This window comes from Budorcas taxicolor, chromosome 12, assembly GCF_023091745.1.
Source record: "Budorcas taxicolor isolate Tak-1 chromosome 12, Takin1.1, whole genome shotgun sequence".
NCBI lineage: Eukaryota > Metazoa > Chordata > Mammalia > Artiodactyla > Bovidae > Budorcas > Budorcas taxicolor.
Window position 1 is genome coordinate 34819829 of NC_068921.1, and position 11141 is coordinate 34830969.

General features: G+C 41.0%; 1 non-coding gene across 1 annotated transcript; it reads right to left on the bottom strand.

Moving 5' to 3' along the window:
* Positions 1–10479: 10479 nt before the first annotated feature.
* TRNAK-UUU (transfer RNA lysine (anticodon UUU)) lies at positions 10480–10552 on the bottom strand. The gene has a single exon. It is a non-coding gene; the product is annotated as a tRNA-Lys (tRNA).
* Between the last annotated feature and the right edge of the window lie 589 nt (positions 10553–11141).

Consider the following 11141-nt stretch of genomic DNA (forward strand, 5'->3'; position numbering starts at 1 on the left):
CCAGGGGATCTTTGTGACCCAGGAATCGAACCCGTTGTCTCTTACGTGTCCTACATTGGTGGGCAGATTCTTTACCCACTGAGCCACTTGGAAAACCCTTTCATTAACCATAAGTAGTGAAGTCTCTCAGTCGTGTCCAACTCTTTGTGACCCCATGGACTGTAGCCTACCAGGCTCCTCTGTCCATGGGATTTTCCAGGCAAGAACACTCGAGTGGGTTGCCATTTCCTTCTCCATTCATTAACCATGACCTAACACAAATCAGGCTTCAATCAGATAACACTACATATCTACCAGAATTAGCAAGCAAACAAAACAAAACCTGAAAACACCAAAAGTAGTATATAGGGACGTGAAGGAACTGAAATTCTTGTTCACTGTTGGGAAGAGTGTAGACTGATAAAACCACCTGAGAAAGCCAGTTGCTGCTAAGTCGCTTCAGTCGTGTCCGACTCTGTGTGACCCCGTAGACGGCAGCCCACCAGGCTCCCCCGTCCCTGGGATTCTTCAGGCAAGAATACTGGAGTGGGTTGCCATTTCCTTCTCCAATGCATGAAAGTGAAAAGTGAAAGTGAAGTCAATCAGTCATGTCCGACTCTTAGCGACCCCATGGACTGCAGCCCACCAGGCTCCTCCATCCATGGGATTTTCCAGGCAAGAGTACTGGAGTGGGTTGCCATTGCCTTCTCCAAGAAAGCCAGTTGGTACTGTCCAATAAAGCCAAACACACTTTACCTGGAATTTCACACCTAGGCGTGTATCCAGTGAAACATCTTCCTGTGTGTTATCATCCCCGGAGGGAAGTTCATCAAAGTGTTGCTTGTCCTAAATGGAAAACAATTCCAAATTTTCATCAACAATGGAACAAAGGAGAGAACATTTTTATATTTAGACAAGTAACTGTGGTGTTAGAGAAGATTCTTGAGAGTCCCTTGGACTGCAAGGAGATCCAGCCAGTTCATCCTAAAGGAGATCAATCCTGGGTGTTCATTGGAAGGACTGATGCTGAAACTGAAACTCCAATACTTTGGCCACCTGATGTGAAGAGCTAACTCATTTGAAAAGACCCTGATGCTGGGAAAGATTGAGGGCTGGAGGAGAAGGGGATGACAGAGGATGAGATGGTTGGATGGCATCACCGACTCAATGGACATGAGTTTGGGTAAACTCTTGGAATTGGTGATGGACAGAGTTGGACACGACTGAGCAACTGAACTGAACTGAATAGTATAAAGCATTTTGAACCCCTAAAGCGTAATAGTAACTGGAAGAAGCAGATACGAAAGAGGGCATCCTATATGATTTCCATGTAAACAAAATTTAAAAATAAGCACAGTTAATCCATGGTGTTAGGAGTTTCAACAGTGTTGACCCCTGTGGGAGGTATTAGAAGTTACGGTGGTGGTTTTCCCCAGGAGAGGCTTTCCTTATATTTCCGTGATTCCCACGATAAGGATGGAATGGTTTGCCATGAGAGAGACTTCAGCTGCTGTGAAAACAAATGTGATGAAAAAAGAGTCTTGGAAATATCTAAGTCTTGGGCTTTGACAGCCTGGATGCACCCCTGTCTTTCCTGAGGTTTAGGTGTTCTGTACATCCTTATATCTGTTACCCAATCAGTTCTCTAATCGGCTGCAACTGCTTTAAGATAGTTTTCTGACCCATGCAAGTGAGTGAACCTTAAGTAGGACCCCGGTTGCCAGGAGACAGCATAAGTGGTGGGGAACTTTCTTCTGTTCACTGCAGGGCAGTCCTGCTGTGTCCAGGGGATGGTGTGTCCCGGAGGACTGGCCTTCAGAATCCTCCTTGGAAATTCTGGTCTGGCCATTGGGATACTGGGATGCGTGTTGTGTTTTCTAGTACCAGGAGGTAGAAGGAGGGTATGAAGCTGGCTGAAGCATGGTCAGAGAGCAGCAGGCTGGAGCAGGGGAGGAGAGGCGGGCCAGGCTAGACCCTCAGCCACCTGAGTCAGGGTGCTCATAGGGAAGGAGCCACACCCTCTGTGCACAGGGAAGGAGCCTCAGCTTGTGTGCTTCTGCCAATGACGTTTCCGCTCCAGCTGCCTTCATATTAAGCTTAAAACTGTTAAGCTTCCTAGAGATGTTAGAAATGGACATTTTAAAAGATCACTTATGTATTTTCTTAACCGGAGTACGTACTAAGCGATAGGCTGATTACCTGGTGGACAGACTTATCGACGTTAGCTGGAGAAGAGGATGTGAGAAGGGGCCAAGGGAGAGACTGCAAGATGATGAACTGATGAGCTCTTGATTTCATGGCTTCATGGGTTTCCTAATCGTGGTGCTCCTCATAGTTTTGTATCTTATGTGGTGGAAGGTTCCCCTCCCCCCAGCCAAGTATCAAGTGGAAAGCTAGAGTTACAATCGCAGTCCAGTTGTCACTTTACTAAATGCAGCTGTTTTCTGTTATTTGATAGCAATGACAAATCACCGAAGTATTTTCAAATATGCAGTGTGCGTGTGTGTGTGTGTGTGTGTGTGTGTGTGTGTGTGTGTGTGTATGAAATCTCACCTCTTACCCTGCCCCATCATCAAATCCAGCTATAAAAATTTGGGGCTTTTAATACTGGCAATTTTTCCTTTGTTGAATATTCTTGTTGATTTTACCTAATGGCCTCTGAAGTTATTTCTGGAAACAATTTAAGAAAACAAAGAATTTCAATGAATTTCAAATTACAGTGCCAGATAATGTCTTAAGCTTGCCCAGCTCAGTCCCACTCAAGGTAAAACAACTTTAGATAAATAAAAATGGTAGATTCAGAAATAATCAAGACAAAACCTTTGAGCCTCGTGGTAAGATTCTGTTCACCAGTTTCCCTATAGTCCATTTAGAACTTGTACTTCATACATTATAAATGGTATTTGTAGTTACAGTCAATTTTGTAGTTATAATCAATAGGTTAAAATCAATATCTACAGCAAAGATATTTCCTAATTTCATGAACTGAAAAGGCACCACCACCCTTTCTTGGTTGGAGATTTCTCTGTGTCTATCTGCGGACATAGAGATGGAAATACAGAGAAAACCAACCTTCAGTTGCTGAGTAACCATTCAGCTACCTAAAGATATCAGGTTTATCTCAAAACATCTTAAAAGACTTATTATGCATGTAATAGTGAAAGCAAAGATACATAGAATGAATAACCAGTTGGTATTGTGATGTTGGAGAAAAGCTTGAATAAATAACAAGTGCAGGAGTTCTTTGGAATCAAAACCCCATGCCATAGGAAAACAGATGTAAATGCTTCTTTATATTGCCTTTAGCTCCCTAGGTATGTAACCTAATATCCTTTCTCAAAGCCCAACAATAACTATATATTTATTTAAGCTCTTACCAATGTAAATGAGTTAGCAATGTTGATCTCCAGAACTGGCAATAAGACGTTAATAAAATTATGTGATTAGAAGGAATTCTAAGAGGAGATCTTTTCCATTTCCCAGTCTTGAAATAAATACTATTCTAAAAAACAAGACCAAAAAAAAAAAATCCAGAAAAATGCAAACAATGAGTTATCTGACAATAGATTTTGTGTGTTCATCTCTGAAAACCAAGTACCCAGAACAGTATCAGTCCTCAATAAATGTTTATAGAATGAATGATTGCAAAAATAAAAAAGGTATGTGGTGGAAGGATTTAATTAAACTCGACATAATTAAATGTAAAATCCGCAATCTCTGTTTTTCACTGAAATATGTTAATTGCCAGCATGTATATATCTTAACAGCTTTCCCAGGTGGTGCTAGTGGTAAAAAACCAGCTTGCCAATGAGATGAGCCTTCGATCCCTAAGTCAGGAAGATTCCCTGAAGGAGGGCATGGCGACTCACTCCAGGATTCTTGCCTGGAGAATCCCATGAACAGAGGAGCCTGGTGGGCTACTGTCCATGGGGTCACATGGTCTCAGACACAACTGAAGCGGCTTAGCATGCACACATATATCTTAACAATCCTCTCCATTTAATTCATACTTCAGAGGCTGGATTTTGCTTTAGTAATGAAATACTTAGTCCCACCAATTTTTTTTTTTTTAAGAAGAAGATTTAAGAGTATCTGAGCCTTAAACTCCCAGTTTTTAGCTATTATTTTTATAGTTCTAGATTTTATATAAAGGTTCTGAAAAAACATTTGTATAGGAATTCTTGATTCCTTTCCCACCCAAGGACAAATATACAAAGGAAAGGTCTTATTTCTTTGTCTTTTTGACTGTTCTGTCAGGGCTTTTGTGTCTTCACTAAGATACTGTTTCTACCCAGAGCTCCAGGAGAAGTTAAACACTTTTTCTGAGAGTTCTAATTTCTTACGCAGAATAGATTTTGTATTCCAACAAAGAGTGACTTTTACGATTTCTCTCCCTTCAGCGTGATGGATAATTTTCCAAATTTATTCTCAGAGAAGTTTTTTTCCCCTCTACTCTTTTAATGATCTTCTCTGTTCTCTTTTTAATATTCTAGAGGATTTCTCAAATCACATGAGGTAAAATAAAATGCAGCCACTGACTCACTAGACAATCACATGAGAACTGTACTGATTTTTCTGCTATACACTATATTATTTTACATGTCGTTTTACACATGCTTCTAAAATTACAGCTCCTTAGTACCTGTGTGTGTCCTTGCAAAGCTGTAAAAATTAGGGGATTATGTCTTACTAGAGTGTTTCAGGGGCTTAGCAAAGCTCCAGAGATCACTATAAAAAGATGTAAGGTGGACTGAGATTGCTGGGCTGGGGTCTGGCGGTAAGCCTGTCGCAGGAACGCTAGCATCTCCTTGCATTTGCCCCTCCAGTTGGATCGCTCTTGCAGCTGGATACTGCGTAAGCTATTTTTAGTTCCTTTATAGGATCAGCACTCTTACTGCATGCTCATGCAGTTTGATTTATTCTTCCTTCATAAATCTTCAGCCCTCTGTCCTCTTCTAATTTCTCAAGTTTAATTAGTGATCTTTCTTTAACAAGAGAAGTTCTTTCACTCACTCCATTCTATTCTTGCAAGTCTTTTAGGGAAATTTAAGAGCCAGGAAAGCTTGGAGGAGGGGTGAAGTGGGAGGCTGGAATTATCAGATGTAAGCTTTTGTATATAGAATGAATAGACAACAAGGTCCTATTGCCTAGCACAGGGAACTATATTCAATATTCTATGATACAATGTAACGACAAAGAATATAAGAAAAGAATATGTATATGCATATGTATAACTGAAGCACTTTGCTGTACAGCAGAAATTAACACATCATAAATCAACTGCACTCCAATAAAAAGTATTGACTAAAAAAATCCAGGAAACGTCCTGCCTCAACATTTGTACTGAAGCTGCTCTTATCAAGACCATTAATGACTTCTTTGACAATAAATGCTAAAGATTCTTCTTAAGTGTATTATTTCAATGGAAGTATGGTTTATGTAAGTGACATCAACACCTGAAGTTTACAGTTAACTGAAGCATTCCAAATGAATACATCCCAGTGGGGACATGGGACATTTCATCACCTCAGAGAACTGCCTCGTAACTCTTGTTATCAGGCCCCTTCCCCAGAGGCAGTCATTTGTTCTATTTTCAGTGGCCATAGATTACTTTTGTCTATCCTTGAATTTCATATAAATGAATCCTACAGGGGGTACACTTCTGTGCCTGCCTCTTCCATGCGTCATCATATTTCTGAAATTCAACTACATTGTTCTTTTTATCAGTAGCATGGCTTTTCCCCCCTTTTTGTATTGCCGAATACCCCATTATATAAAAACACTGGGATTTGCCTCATCCTCACACCTTAGAGTGGGCCATGCAGTCACTACCTTTTAAAGGGTCAAGAATGAATGGAATATTGTTTTCTTTTACTCATTAGGTCATGCCTGACTGTTTGCCACCCCATGGACTATAGCCCACTGTCCTGTGTCTATAGGCTTTTCCAGGCATGAATACTGGAGTGGGTTGCCATTTCCTTCTCCAAGATAGCTGATGAGAAGCTGCTGTATAACACAAGGAGCCCAGCTTGGTGCTCAGTGATGACTCAGATTGGGTGGGATAGGGAGATCGAAGGGAGGCTCAAGAGGGAGGTGATATATGAATAATTATGGCTGATTTGCATTGCTATACAGCAGAAACCAACACAACATTGTAAAGCAGTATTCCTCCAATCAAAAAATAAAACAATGAAGAGTCAAGCATGGAAAAGAGGGATAAAAGGAAGAGTCACTCTGCAGTGGACAGACCTGACAACCTACTTCAGCCAGGTGACCACAGTCAGTGTCAGCAGGGATATATCATGTTGACAGTGTGCATGGTGATCGGGTGTGATGAGCTAGCACCTTTCCTGTGTAATTGTCCTCCCAACAATATACCAGCTTCATCTTGAAAGAAGCATCAGATGAATTCCAACAGAACGACAGCCTACAGAATACCCCATAAAGCTGTCAGGGTTGTCAAAAACAAGGAAAGACTGAGAACTGTCACAATCCAGAGAAACTGAAGGAGCTTTGATGACCAAAGATACTGTGGAATCCTAGTTGAGTCCCAAACAGAAGGATATTAGACAAAAATTAAGATCTTAACTAACAAACTGTGAAGTTTCTAAAATATATGATGCTATATTCATTCCTTCATTGTAGCATGCAACTATGTAAGATAGTCTGACGTATGGGAGTGCGTGCATGCTAGCTAAGTCACTTCAGTCATGTCCAACTCTTTGTTACCTTGCAGGCTGTAGCCTGCCTGTCTCTTCTTGCCCGTGGAATTTCCCAGGCAAGAATACTGGAGCGGTATGCCATTTCCTACTCCAAAAAGGTGGACAGTTAATTATCAAATGAGTATAAGTACAGAAAAATAAGCTTAATAAAATAAAGGTAAGAACCAAAGAAACAGGACATCTTAGCTGTTAAAATAACCACTTTCTCTTGTCATCTGTATACATCCACCTTTCTCCTCAAATTCAGGTTGGGGTGAGGGCAGGATCCTGGAGTGTGGAATGATGACCAGAGTCATTGTTCTTTAAGAAAGAAGACATTTACTGAATACTGAGTGTGATGTATATGGAGGGGAGGGGCTCAATCATGTCCGACTCTTGGAGTGGGTTGCCGTGTCCTCCAGGGGAATCTTCCTGACCCAAGGATTGAACCTGTATCTCTTGCATCTCCTGCTTTGGCAGGTGGGTTTCTTACCACTAGCGCCACCTGGGAAGCCCACTGAGTGCAGTAAGAACACGAAAATATCAAACTTGGTATAAATGTTCTCAGCCAGAATCAGCATTTGAGATTCAGCATATTTTTTTTTTTTTTTACCTCCTTGTCAAGGAATAGAAAGGGGACCACAGGAAGCAGGGAGAAGAAATGTGAAAAGAGAAAGCTTAATGAACATCATTATGGTGTTACTATTTTGAGAGGCATCTACAGTCAGTAAACTGTCCCTACAGTCAGTCCTCCTGCAGTCTCTTTAGGAAGGAAAGTGACTTATGCTCAGAATGTAAAAACATCTAATGAGAAGCACACACCACCAGAGAATCCAAAAATGTGCAAGAGGAGAGTCATGTAAAGAACCAACGTGTAAAGAACAGCTGAAAGGCAGGAAGATCTAAAATGTCTCTAAGACAGTGTAGGTGTTTTAAAATGTACTTTTATGATTAGAAAAGTAACATATTTTTATTATTTAAAAAGCACTAGGACAATAAAGACAAGTAAAAATAGTCAGAAAGGACTCAGTACTGCTATCAGAAAGTTTGGAATTTTTTTAAAGTGAAAATGAAACTATTTGTTTTCATTATTGTTCTGTCACTTAAATGAACAATGCAAAGAAATAGAGGAAAATAATAGAATGGGGAAGACTAGAGATCTCTTCAAGAAAATTGGAAATACTAAGGGAAAATTTCATGCAAGGATGAAATTCCCCCTAAGTCGAAGAGAATAAGGAGAGGTGTCAGGAATACACAGAAGAACTATACAGAAAAGGTCTTAATGACCCAGATAACTGTGACGGTGTGGTCACTCACCTCGAGCTTGACATCATGGCATGTGAAGTCAAGTGGGCCTTGGGAAGCATTGCTCTGAACAAACCTAGTGGAGGTGATGGAATTCCAGCTGAGCTATTTCAAATCCTGAAAGATGATGCTGTGAAAGTGCTGCACTTAATATGCCAGCAAATTTGGAAAACTCAGCTGTGGCCACAGGATTGGAAAAGGTCAGTTTTCATTTCAATCCCAAAGAAGGGCAATGCCAAAGAATGTTCAAACTACTGTACAATTGCCCTCATTTCACATGCTAATAAGCTTATGCTCAAACTATTACTAGGTTTGTTTACTAAGTCACAGATATTTCCTTGATATGCAGTGAATGCTATATTTTGGTTGAGTTAGTCACTCAGTGAAATGTATACACAGCAGTGGAACCGCACGCTCACTTTCCCAAACTCTCTTCTCCCTTGTTTTCTGCAGTGCTGACCTGAACTTTTTTATGCCAGCTTGCAGCCAGGTCAGGTCTCTCTCAGCCCTGCATTCCTCCATGGAATGTCACAAAGAGACATGATATATGTAAGCACCCTAATTTTGCATCTGGATTTCTGATTTAGCTTAAAAATGTGTAAAAATGTGTAGAACCACATCTGAAGAAGCAAAGGAACCCTTTTTATTTCCCAACCATCAGTGTGATTTATGATCTCTAAGCTGTTTCCCGATCCCTTATTTGAAAATTGGCCACAGGAAAAAAATGGAAGAGACGCAGATCTAAGGACCCAGAGAGCTTGGAAAATGGGTATTCATGGATCAAATACTTGGCATGGACCTTGCTGTCAGCACCTCAGGTGCATAATGCATTTCCAATTTTAAAGAGACTATTTTGATTTTGAAATAATTCACACTCAACTCTTTCTTTAGAGAGGTCTGGGTAATGGTTATACAAAAAGAAAGATATTACCTGGAATGAGTTACACCATGCTTTTCTAACTTTTCCAACTCAAGCTAATAGGAATGTCATTTTTCCATGGCTTTGATAAATAAAGACTTGAAAAAAAAAAAAGGAGTTTTAATGATCTTATCCATGGCAGGTGCCAGTATCACAAGTGAGGCCATAAATCACAAGAGCACACACTGATGTTGTTAAGAACAGGCAGGGAAAATGTGAATGCTTCTGGTCAACTTTTCTTGAAATGCAACGTTTTTAAATCCTGCTTGTGAGATATGTAGTCTCTGATCTGTCTACCAGTCATAGATCTAAAACAAACGACAATGCTTCCCCAAAAGTCTAGTTTGGAAAACTTTCTTCTTCCGGCTCTAGAAATCATTAAGATACCCGTTATGAAGGCTGAATGTTCCTCCACAATTGGAAGGCGTTATGATGGTGGTTACTTCTTGGCCACAAGATAAAGCAAGCAGGAGAGATGCCACTCAGACTCTAGATTCCAAATCTTAGAGGTCTCAGTCTCTTGGCTACACTGAAGGAGGCTCCACACTCCTGTGGTTCCTTTCCTGAAGCTCTGAAGAAGTCTCATGTTTGGAACTCGGGATCATTTCTTCGTGGAAACAGGGTTAAGATTTCAGATTCTCACAGAAGGCTTGACCAATGATGGTTCATCTTTTATCTGAAAATTGGGACTGCAGGGTTGTGAAAAAATTGGAATGCACCCTGAGAAACAGGGGCTTAGGAAGAAGGTCTTCTTGTCTCCTGAGCCCCCACACACATGCACACCCTGAGGCTTCCACCCTCGAGCATTCTCTCCTCTCTAGATCCATAGCTTTTTTTTTTTTTTTTCCAGTTTCTTCCTGTCATTCAGAGAAGGGCTTCCCTGATGTCTCAGCGGTAACAAATTCACCTGCAATATAGGAAACCCAGGTTCAATCCCTGGGGTCAGGAAGATCCCCTGGAGGAGGAAATGGCAACACACTCTGGTATTCCTGCCTGGGAAATCCAATGGACAGAGGAGCCTGGTGGGTTGCAATCTGTGGGGCCACAAAGAGTTGGACAGAGAAGCAAGTCTATGGGTCTCTTCAGATATACTTGCATGTTGTACTGAGGGAAGAGAGGAAACCCACCAGAGATTTTTTGACAAAATAGAAAACAAGGGAACCAGAGATTAGTTACCATGTTTAGACATCCCGCAGCTCGGACACACACTCAGATCCCTGATATTTTTCACCAAGATAATAAAGCTAGACGCATTTTTTCTTCCTCTTTATATTAACTTCCGTGCCTTTGCTCTTAAAATGGTCATGTGGTCATTCTGTGTCTTAAAATTCCAGCCTGGTCATGCTGGGTCTACTATATATGCCAAGAAATCCTTTCTATCCTTCCTGAGTCTCATCCTTTTCTTAAATCATGCAGCTAAATACAAGCACACAAGCCTAGAAAGTAAGTCACTGAGTGCAGTTTCCTGCATTGCAGGCAGATTCTTTACAGTCTGAGCCACTGGGAAGCCCCCAAAAAAGTATAAATGTTGTTATTAAGAGACATTTTTATTTTGTTTAGTTGTTTACTTTTTGGTGCCTGGACAGGGACTTGAACCCTGGGCCCTCAGATTAAAAGTCTGATGCTCTACCAGCTGAGCTACCCAGGCTTTGAGGCTATAAAGAGTCTAAAGCCTGAGCATGAACCTGAGTTGCCACAGAGAGTCACAGGCCTTGGTGCCCCTTGTTGGGCTGTGTGTTCCCCGGTGGCTCAGATGGTAAAGAATCTGCCTGCAATGCAGGAAATCTATCCTTGGCTCAGGAAGATCCCCTGGAGAAGGGAATGGCAACCCACTCCAGTATTCTTGCTTGGAGAATCCCATGGACAGAGGAGGCTGGTAGGCTATAGTCCATGGGGTCACAAAGAGTCAGGTACAACTGAGCAACTTCCACTTTTTGCCTTTCACATTGTGAATTAGGGGATAAATACCTGTCTGTGCCTTGGACAGTGCAATGCCACTCATCTGCAGAGATCAAGGTTCTGAAAAAGGAAAGAGAAAATTTGGTTTAAAGACTCTAACATCTGGAACTGTAACATTGCCATTATTATTTTCATTAAAATTTTTTATGAATTAAATAGATTTCTGCTTTTAAAAGGTCTCTAAGGAAACATTTGCAGTTCTGGCAGCCCTGGATATCTAAATGCTAGCAACATCTATTTTGTGAAATACAAAGCATATGCTGGTACCTACAATGGAT